The sequence below is a fragment of the Cyanistes caeruleus genome, chromosome 12 (genome assembly GCF_971803275.1).
Source record: "Cyanistes caeruleus chromosome 12, bCyaCae1.hap1.1, whole genome shotgun sequence".
Classification (NCBI taxonomy): Eukaryota; Metazoa; Chordata; class Aves; order Passeriformes; family Paridae; genus Cyanistes; species Cyanistes caeruleus.
Genome location: NC_141712.1, coordinates 3,658,731 through 3,669,797, shown reverse-complemented (window position 1 = coordinate 3,669,797; position 11,067 = coordinate 3,658,731). Strand labels below are relative to the sequence as shown.

At 40.5% G+C, this 11,067-nt stretch overlaps 1 protein-coding gene and 1 long non-coding RNA gene across 3 annotated transcripts in view; one reads left to right on the top strand and one right to left on the bottom strand.

The window, feature by feature from the left end:
- The window catches only part of CHST8 (carbohydrate sulfotransferase 8), a 176,943-nt gene that overhangs the window by 22,752 nt on the left and 143,124 nt on the right, over window positions 1-11,067 (top strand). Inside the window, exon 2 of one of the 2 annotated variants that reach the window (XM_086847801.1) lies at window positions 2,559-2,678. The exons of the other annotated variant lie outside the window; for it this stretch is intronic. The gene's annotated coding sequence lies outside the window, so the exon portion shown is untranslated. The remainder of the gene's footprint in view (window positions 1-2,558; window positions 2,679-11,067) is intronic. 2 annotated transcript variants of the gene reach the window in all.
- LOC111934841 (uncharacterized) lies at window positions 4,940-8,331 on the bottom strand. Its single transcript, XR_002867437.2, has 2 exons — window positions 8,063-8,331; window positions 4,940-5,100 (listed from the first exon to the last, which is right to left on the bottom strand). It is a non-coding gene; the product is annotated as an uncharacterized LOC111934841 (long non-coding RNA).

The following is an 11,067-nucleotide window of genomic DNA, read 5'->3' as shown; positions in this document are numbered from 1 at the left end:
AAAGGCAGCTGTCCTGTGCATGGTGAGGTGCTGAGCGCTGAGCTCTTAACAAGGCACCAGAGAGTAATCTGGTGTCTCTCACCTGAAAAGAGATATGATTTCCCCAGCGGGGAGCCTGGTATTTGTGCTACAGTCAGGTCATAATGTTTGTATCTCTGTTAAAATGGCATATGACTCCCAACACCAGTATCTTACTGGCCACAGAGGCTAAAGTATTTCTTGTTCATACTTTATGCAGGTTTATTTTTCCTGCAAAGCTTCACTTCTTTATTGTTTCTTATTTAGAAACTCTGAGTTATGTAAATAAAATCACTTTTGCCTTTCCAGGGGCTGGAGCTAAGTTAATGTAGAGCGGTGCCAAGGAGCAAACAGGGTTAGAGCATGTTTTAAATTGCCATTTTCTCACTTGTAATTTATTCTTCCTATCTCTAGCATTCCTCTGCAGAGATATTTATAAAAAACAGGTGTTCCATGCACTGTATATCACAGGTTTATTTAGGATTGTTGTTGAAGATTTACACTGCTCAAAAGAGCAGTCCTAGCAGATAATTCCATTTGCAAGCTTCAACAAAGTGTTCTGGGGAAAGGGCTCTTATCACCGTGTAGAATTTTAATGATGGCAGGGTTTACAGACAACTTCTTTGGCAAACAAGGCTGCAGCAAGATAACTCAGCAAGTTCCTTTGCCAGTGGTGGTTTTGTATTTCTGCTGCTGCCTGTTAAATACACCTTACATCCACCTCCCAGCCCTCTCCAGAAGTTTCAGCACCATGTCTACCCTGCAGTGCTAACCTTCCTAAGCATGAAACACCTCTCACCTAAAAGGGTTGCTGGGCACCTCACAGACTGGCCACTGCTTCTTCTGTTAAAAAATTATTAATATAATATTAAATTATAATATTCATATATTATATTAATGCCTGTACATGCTGCATGTTAATATAATTAATATAATAATTATAATATTAAATTTAATATTAAAAACTTATTGTTTTATAATAATAAATATGTATATATCTTGTTTTATAATAATAAATATTAAATAAATGTGTGGTTTTGTTTTGCCATTACAATGAGGATAATAATAATTTTACTAATAACCTAATATGATTCAATGTGATCATGGGAGAAGCTGGGTTAAGATACTGTTTCCTTTCTGGGAGATTCCTCATTAATTCACATCCTGCTGACCACAAGTTTCACTATTGCAATAAATTAATACTACGTTTTAGTAATCCATTACCAAGTTCATCTCATAGTCCTCACTGACCTGAGAACCTCCCTACACATTTACACCTGCAGGGACATTCCAGAGGGATGCCAGTGATATTCTTGCTATATATTTTATGTAATATATAATTATTATGTGTAATACATTGCACATCATTTGTAATGATAATACAGTGCTATATATTGCTGTTACTCATCTTAGATTCCCTTCCCTACAAACTGTCACAGCCTTGGTAACCCCTGAGAAGCCTCTGCTTTGGCCACCCCGGGGTCCCAGTGCTGCAGGCCATGCCACTGCTGGGAGGGGAAGAGGGACTCACTGGTTTCTGAAAAAGAGAATTTTTGCTGCTCCTTCTCATGTTGTTCCTTTTCAGAAAACCATCAGATTTTGGTGTTGTCAGTCTGGCATCCCCTCATTAGCACTAGGAAGGCTCATCAGTGTAATTCTGTGTATATTGCACTGCAAACCTTGCAAGATGCCACAGAACTCCCCCGTGATTCTTTTCCTTTCTCTCACTGCTTTTATGTTGTCAGTTAGAACAAAAGGAGTTTCAGTTAATTATCTGTGTATTTGCTGAAACCACTAACCTACATCCCAGCTAGCACAAAACAGTTGCTTGACTGAAGTTCTTGGCAGATTTAAACACCTTCTGGTCGTGAGTTTAAAAACATCTATTTCCAATTTGCATATTCAATTTTTTTCTTATACAAAAGTAAACATTCTACTTCTTTCACTATTCTCCAGTACCTAAGGAAAAGGAGAATGATTCAGGAGATGGAAAACTAACCTAAACTGTGGAAGACCCAAACTCATCCACAAATTTACCACTTCTATGGGCAGGTTCTTCAATTTCCTCTGCCGCAGTTTTACTTTTGTAAAAGGAAAGCAACAGCGTTGTTTCCACCACTTCAGATTGTGAAAATCTCAGCTATTACAGTGACAGGAATGGTGCAGGTGATTAAATAGATAAACTGTACAGTAAGAACAGAACATGGAGGCATTTAAACTGCTTTACTGCTTTGAAAATATATTTATCTCCATGAATATAACTTCCTTTTGGTACCATTCTGTTTTGCTGCACTGTTCCTCACCTGAATCCGTTTCCTCAGCTCACTTCAGTACCCAAAGTATAGTGAGAAGACAGCTCAGAAAACACGATGCCAATGTAGTGCAGCACGCAGGGTGAGATGGCTCCAAGTAACTTCTTGAGTTGAACCACCACCACCAAACATCAAATCACAGCCCTGGAGATTCAGGAATCATTTCTTTTGCACGGTAGCACATGACATAGCTGGAACTCAATTAATGTTTCCACTGATTTTTCACAGATCTGTGCCCTTGCATGCAATATCCAGACAGATCACGTGCAAAGTCACAGCCACCTCACTGATGGACACAAACTGAATGTCACCATCTATGCTCCCACCATGCTGTCCTCACCCTTGATGGTAATTAAATGGGATTTTTTTTTTCTCCTCTTGGGGAAAAATTAAACAGCTGTGGGATGTGGAGATTCTATCATGTGTGTGGAGGGAGAGGGTTCAGATGTCTCTCTTCTAGCAGATAATTGCTTAGTTTAATGAGGAAGTTTTGTAGTATTTTTAACCGTTGCTTCTTTGCCTTGTTTAATTATTTGCATATGGCATCATCAAGTTAAAAAGAGTGTACACATTCAGCACTTCTTCTCAGTCTTGTATTAGACATTAATGAAAAGAAGCTGAGGATAGGTTTCTTGCTAATGATGATGGAAAATTACTTTCAAAACCCCAGAGGTGTCTTGCAAGATACACCAATGATATATAAAGGTCCACGGAGGGAAATTCAGCACAAAATATAGTCTAGGCTCTTTTGGACTGTTTCTCCGAGAGATCTCTTTTCCATTTAATTTTGTAGTTATGAGGGAGGATGGCAAAGTGTAAACACAGAAGGTTCCCAGAGATTGCAAGACTGCAATACTCTCAGCAAGTAAGCGAGGCTGATAAACAGCGCAGGCGAGACAGTGAATGCCAGCATGGCATATACAGTAAAGGTTACATGCCTGGAGACCTACAGCAAAAGACAGATTCATGGCTTTTTTTTTAAGTCTTGAGCTAGCGAAAAGTTGAGTGTCTGGAGAGGAGCAACGCTTTATGCATTAGTCATAACATTTTGAAGGGCAGCAAATCCACAGGCAGGAGCCCAAGAAAACAGCTTCTAGTCCTTTACCTCTCCTTCTGCAAGGTGCAGCCTCCAGTTATTCCCAGGCACCTCAGCCAAACAACAAGGAGCCAGTTCAGAGAGGACCACGCTGTAGCTGCACTCTGTGCTGCCCTGTGCTTCAGCATCTCATTTGCAATGTTTTGTATTCTCTGCTGAGGTTAGTTGAGTTTGGCAGTTGTTTGAAGTGTGAGTGGAAGAGCCAGAGTTGATCATTAGGCCTGGCTGGTTCAGACAGTGATGAACATCATGTGAGTGTGTGATACAAGCCACGCTAGGGATCTGTTTGCCCAGCTTCATGTCTTCCTGCAGCTAAACTGGGAAGAGCTGCAGGAGTCCCTCAGCTCAGCTCAGGTGATGCTGCTGACATGGCTCAACCATTTCAATGCAACAGATAGCTCTTCAGTTTGGGGGGTTGTTTATTTTCCTGAACAGCAGACTCCTAATTTTTTGAGGGTCTACAGAAAAATAAGCCTGTGGCAGTAAGGGTGCTTTTTTTGGGTAATTTTCAGAACAATTTAGATATAGCCCATATGCACACTGAGCTTGAGAATTCCTCCACCACACAGCTGCTGCTCACTGCCTACACTTGCTGTTTGCATTGTCTCCTATGTCCCCTGGGTTATCCCTTTAATGGCTTTGACATTAAACACCTGAACAGTTGCTCAATATACAGAATAGGGAAAAAAAAAGGCAAGATGGATAAAAGATAAATGGAGGTGACAAAGAAGGTAGCACTAATGGTTCAAACCAAAATAGCTCTTTTTATATTTGATCAGGTCCTTGAAACACAAGTGCATCACACCCATTAGCCATAAAGATGTACAGTTTGCTTGTGTTAGTCTCAGTGCTCTCGATTAACTTTGTTTTACTGATGTCCAATATTTTACACACAATTTTGATTTTGTAGTTAGAGTTTAGTTATGTGGGAAGAGGCTCTAAAGTGTTCTTGTCACACTGTGTGTGCTGGAAATGTGTTTAAACCAGAACTAAGGGTTTGAAGAGGTCTCAGGTCCTGCTTGTTTCGTAGTCAACATTTAGCAATAATACAGTCGTGATGCTGCCTTAACAGGGTGCAAAATTCACCTTTAGAAACAATCAATAAAATATACTAATGATTTGGAAGAAAAAGTAATGGACTGGAAGCTGGGAAAAGCCAGAAGAAAATCTGGCTAACATCTCTGTTACACCTGAGTATTTGGGGATCTGATACTGGTCCAGCCACTCTAAGGCACACACAGCAAGACAGTTTTTGGGCAAAGCTGTTGTTTTCCCCGTGGTGCATATATAAACTCTAGTCACTGTTAGCCCTGAAGAGGGCTGCAGAGCTGCAACATTGCTGTCTGGAACTACAGGCGTTCCTCTGCTGGCTTCTGCAGTTTGTTAAATTAAACTTTACAGCAAGATGTGATACCCAGAGCAGCACTGTGAAATTTTCATTCTAACCTCAGCTTTCTGCTAGTGATCAGCCCACACTAATTGCAAGTGGGGTAGAAATAATGTGCAGCCTGACTTGACTTTAAAAAAGTGTGTTTTCCTCAAATCCTACAGTGTTTTTCCTCTGTCAGAGTCACACAACCATGAAGGGTCATCTGATGAGGCAGCAGAACATAAAAGGTGTAGATTTCAAGCTCTGGATCTTTTCCTCTTGCCAGGATGAGTAGAGGCATCGGTCTGAAAAGAAAGTTAGGAGGCAGAAGTTGCTTTCAGTGAACTTGAGCAAAAAGCAGGCCAGTGACAGGACTTCCTTGGGAAACACACCCCAGTAAAGCTCAGCTGTGTTTACAGCAGCCCACCCCTCTGGTGTGAGCAGAGCCCACTGCCCAAGCACTCACTGCTTGCTCCTCTCGAGACCAAACCATGCTGTCAGTGCAGAATCAGCTCTGTCAGCCGCTCTGAAGAAGGCACAAAATCTGGTGTGAATCCTAATGTAGTCTAGCTAAAAGGAATGGAGTGATGGGCAGGATCTGCATCAAACTAAGGGAAATTTAAGGAAGAATACTTTTTCTTCTTAGAGACCAGACTTCTCTCTCCTGAGAGGTTATGGTGTGCAATTAGTGTGGCAACGTGGTTCAGCTCCAAATTTTTTCCTGGAGGCTGGAGCCCTTAATAGTGTCTTGTATCAATACATTTTGGTGTCCTTAAGGGGGTTTTGTATCACTATATTTACCATGCAACATGTATGTATTATGAAATTATGGCAATATTCACAATATTAGTTTTGGCAATATAGGAGACAGAATTTATCTTTGTCAAGGAAAGCATCCCTTACATCACCAAAAAAAAGGTATCATTTTGTCAAAAAGCCATTTTGCCCAAGAAAATTGACTTGCCCTAATCAAAACCACACTTAATAAAACACAATATAAAATTACAGAGAGGTGACTACACTTCTGTGGGCATCTGAGCATAAAATGATGAAACAAAATTACCTCTCAAATGAAGGATCTCAAGGATAATTTCTGTCACCTACCTACTGCTCTACCCACAGAAGTGAGAAATCACACTAGAGAGCACCTGAGTCAGGTAAAGAAAAATCAGTGGCATTTCATTTTTCTGTTTTACTGATTTCAAGTGTTCAAAATTCTTTAATGACACTCTCCAAAATAATGATGTTTAAAAATAGTAAATGTCATAAATGCTTTCTGGTTTTTATTCCATAATCAAAGTAATTACAACACTGTTTAAGGTTAAGTGCCTTATTATTAATCTTTCATTACCTGTGATTGAATTAAAGGCCAGCAGCATTCAAACCCGTCCTGCAGGCACTTGCTAGCTGGCTACTACCCCTTTTTTAATATAAGTAGCACAACTCTGTCGTCTCCAGGGACTCTAGCAAAACATTAGCTTTTGTAACATGACTGGAAAGGTACCAAGTTTGGGTTATTTTCAGTCTGTGGGAGTAAGTTCCAGAAAAAGAGCTGGTTGGGGAATTCTCCAGCAGAAGGTTTTTCAGCAAGAAAATGCCCTTTTCGCACAACCAATGTTTTTCTGTGTGGAAAAAGAAAATTTTTAAAAATACATTTTTCCCTGGGAGAATCAAAACAAAGGCTGGCCCAGCTGCTGCCTGCTACACGCTCCCCAGTTCCACTTTGAGCAAAAAATGAGTTTAACAGCTGCTTCCCAGGCAGGCTGCTGGGGGTGAACAGTCCCCAGCTCTCTGCCCTCCTGGCATGTGCCAGCTGCAAAGGGAGAGGAGCAGGATGAAGTGGGGAGGATTGGAGCTCTCCGCATTCCCAGTGAACCTTTGCCAGTTCCCAGGCTTGCTGCACAGCTCTCCAACTTGTAGCATCCACACACAATGAAAACTCTACTTCAGGGCCCAAGAAATTAAATTCTTCTGAAAATCCATTTCTACAAAAATGTCACTTTGACATTTTGTCCTGCTTCAATACACCTGTTTTCCCTGGGGAGCAGAGTTTCTGGTTTTGAGATGATTCTGCCCACGCACGGCAGGCTCTGGGGTGACCCCCTGCCACCCCTCCTGTGGGTGGAACGAGGACACGGTGGCTGAGGGACCCTGGAAGGGCTGTCCCCAAGGTGAGGCTTCTGCAGAGGTGCTGGGCTACCTCAGCAAGCAGTTAACAAACCTACCTTGAAATTAGAGCCGAGATCAGGAGAAAAGCTCATATCACCAGAGCTATGAAATGTTTATTCCAACCACAGCATAGAAGCATGGGTTTAATGGCACTTAAATATATTGGTGTCTTACAGCATCCTAGGACATGAATATATTCATCTCTTTGCTTAGTTGCAGGAAATTGTAGTGATGGATTGACATCATTTTGTAATTGCATGCGATGCACAACCAAAACAGAGCCCAGGCGCTGAGCTGCATTCTAACTAAATGCTCAGTAGTTGTTAATAATGAAAGTTCACCTAGCTTGATATAAGAACTGCATATATAGGATGAAATATTAATTTATTATGCTTCAGTTGAGATTTTTAAGGTAGTCTGATTTTCCTTGAATGCATGTGTTTATCATTATCAGCCTGAACACAACTAGCACTCCTCAGGATTTCTCGCTGAAAAGAAATTGAGCGTGCAAATACTCTTTCATCATGATCACACTGACTGTGCAGGGTAATTCATAAAAGAGCCAAAAATATATTGAAATTCAATATTATTTTAGTCCAAATCAATATTAATAATTGTTTGTATTTGGAAGTGAAATTTACAGTTGAAAAATGTGCAGAGATCAGCCCATAGTTGCTAACACATCAAATTTTCCTATTAAAGGCACAGTAATTTTACTTCAAAATGTTTCTTATAAAGCAAGAGAAGGCATTGATCTGTGAAAACAGCTATCTATTATTTATATGAACAACATTAGAATAGGTTTTAATTATAAATGAGCTGAAAGGTCAGTAACTATTTTATTTTTAAGGTTTGATTTTAAATTTGGATAGCTTAATAAAAATATTTATGTGGGGCAGCTCCCAGTGGAAAGTGTCCAGAAGGATTAGGCACAAAACTCTATGTACAAGCAAACCCCAATACTATTGGTACCTTTTACAGAACCATTAAATATGAGTGATTACAGTAAAATAATAATAATTGCTTTGATCTTCAGTCATGGAGTCATAGAATCATAGAACTTTTTGGAAGAGACCTTAAAGATCATTTAGTTCCAACCTGATGTCAATCTAGTTCCTTCCAGGTTCTTCTGAGTGTGAATGCATTGATTTCAGTACCAAATGCAGATAATTTGAGTTTGCAGTGATGTCTGAGCCCTGAGCCAGAGCTCGATCAGTGTCAGCCCATAGGAGAGATGGCACGAGAGATTGCTCAGTGTGGCACAGGGCACACCAAACAGGGAAATATCCCTGGTTTCTATTGGATTTACTGTTTCAGTGTCTGGGCCCAGCTCACCAAGGTGTCTCAGCAGTAGGGCCAGAGCACTGGCACTGGGGGGAGGAATGCCAGAATGCCTTTTTCCCCTCCCCGGGAGGAATCCTCTGTGTCACAAATACACTGACAGATGTTCCATTTCCTGGAGCAGGCACCATTCTGCCTGTCCACATCACTGCAAAAAGAGGGAGGAAAGCACTGAAGATTTTAGGCTGTGTTTATCTTTTTCTCACTGAATGCAGAAGCTGAGAAGGGATGAAGTTACAAACTGATTACAAATCTGATGCCAAGTGCTTGGAGTCAATAGAGTATGTCCATTCCTACAGAGCTTCAATGGAACAACAGGAAGTTTGCTGGTGACATTTAGTGATCTCCAATACTTGCAGCACACGGGTTTGCCCAGCAGCTACTTGTCTTATCTGTTCTTATTACAAATCACACAAAACGTGCTTAAAAATAACTGAATAACAGCAAATCAAATACTAATACTCTCCCACTGTACCAGCATTACAGAAGTGATTTTAAAGATATTTCATGGCTATTCAGGATTCTGGTTACAGTTCATTCTGTTTAAAAGGCTGAGCAGCTGCACTGATACCCATGTGTTTCCTCTGGCTGCTCTAAGTGTGGAGTGTCTGAAATTCAGGTGCAGGAAAGGAAGAACTAGAGGTGCATCACCAAGTTCCTGGTACAGTGACCATCATACAGGTGTCAGCTCCCCTGTGGAAATAGGACCTACAGACAACCTTGCAGCCCCTTTCTCACCCAGCCAGGGCCCTAGCTCTGCCCTCCTGTCCCTCAAAGCACGCCTGTGCTGAAGTTGCAGGTGGGATTCCACCCCTTTCCCAAAGCTGATTTGGGCAAAAGGCAAAACTTTTGGAAAGAAAAGCAGAGCAAATGTTCACTGCCCTGTGTAAGGAGTGCTCCAGTAGAACACCAGTGAACATTCTCTCACACTGCCTTGCAGCTGCCACTCCACCCCAAATGTTACAGCTCTGCCTCTCTGCAGCCCTTCCAGCTTCCACTCACCATCACACAGAGCCATTTCCCTCCTTAAAGTCATTGAAAAGTTTCCAGATACTTCTCTTCCCTCATACCTGGGAGATCTCTCAGTTTGCAGATCTTCCCCTGGTCCCACAAGGCATGTGAGCAGGAGGGGCTCAGTCTGGGCCAGCCCTTGTGGATGGTGACATGTCACAGCTCTGCCTCTGCACAACCAGCCAGCAACCCCTTCAGCATTCAGTGCAGCTTCCCTTTATATGCTGCAATAACACAATGACTAAATAAAAATAAAAATAAAAATAAAAATAAAAATAAAAATAAAAATTCTATTTCCTGTTGTTTAGAAATTGCACTTCAAAATAAAATTCAAATATTTGTTTCAGTTTGCTTTATTCTAGGGTAAAAGTTTCATTTGGAATCAAAATATAAAAGGCATTTTAAAGACAAAAAAAAAGACAGCTTCCCAAGTAGATCTAGTTGTAGAATATGTCTTCTCAACTTACTGCTTTTTTTTTAACTGCCCAAATCAAGAACAAGAGAAAATATCTCAGCTCTGATGTACAGGCATAGTCTAAGTGAAAAAGGACCTGGACTAAACTGATCTTTGATTAGGGAGAAAGCAAATTTCAATAAGAAACAAGTTACTCATCATGGCTGGAAGGATTAAGAGTCAGTATTAGCTGAGAACAGTCAGATGTGACCATTACAGAAGGTGCTGGAGTCAATAAAGGGACCCTCTCCACAGCCACAGCAAAATGTGCCATTTCAAGGTTAGGAGCCTATTTTGTTCTTCCTGTAGAAGGACATCACCACAAAGCCACACAGTGTGAGTCAGGAGCTTGTTTTCCTTCTGCTTTTGAAGAAATTTTGGTGCATTTTGTCTCCTCAAGTGCACAATTAAAACCACTCTCACTGGTGACAAAGGTTTTTAATTTCCATGTTACAGGGACCATTTCACAGTTTTCCCTTTTTGGTTTTTTTTTGGTTTTTTTTGGTTTTTTTGCTTGCTTATAACTCCCAGACAAAGATTCTCCACTTCAGATGCTTTTACCCTTTAGATAAAGGAAATACCATTGAGGAATCACAAACCTCCACACTGTACCATGTAGACTGTATTACATAAGTTAGGCCATAATGTTGAGGAAGAGGGCCCCACACATATATAAACATAAAGCCACTCAAAATTTTTGCTATAAAAAAATATTTAAAATCTCATAATAGCAAGAGGTGTGGCATGGAAATAAAACTTTTACCCAGTGGATAGGAACATATTAACTTTTTATACACACACATATATACATATATATTCAGCTGCTCACTTTAAGTTTTGTCATCTTTTCCTCCTTATCATAACACACCTAAAATTGCAAAGAAAAATGAAGTTATAAAGGAAAAATTCAAATTTACATTTTGGAAAGAAGGATGTCTGGGGTAATCACTTGTTTGGTAGCCCTGAAAATCCAGCTTATTCCAGGTACAGTGTAACTTCTGAAAGAAGGCATTTTCATTTGAAATACCCAAGAAACCTATGGAATAGACAAATGAAGGAAGACAACTGAAGAAGAGTATAATATCACATAGCTGTTATATGACAGTGCAATAATCTAAAAAACCCTTTGAAGATGTGAGAGTCACTTTAAATAGAAGAGAGATTGAGGCAAGTGGAGGATAGGGAAGCATTTCAAACCAGGCTGTAATGAGAACCAAGTGGGCAGCTGAATAACCAGAAATTTTCTGCTGTATTTTACAAGAGTTCAGTGTTCTCCACACAGCACATTTCTGTATGT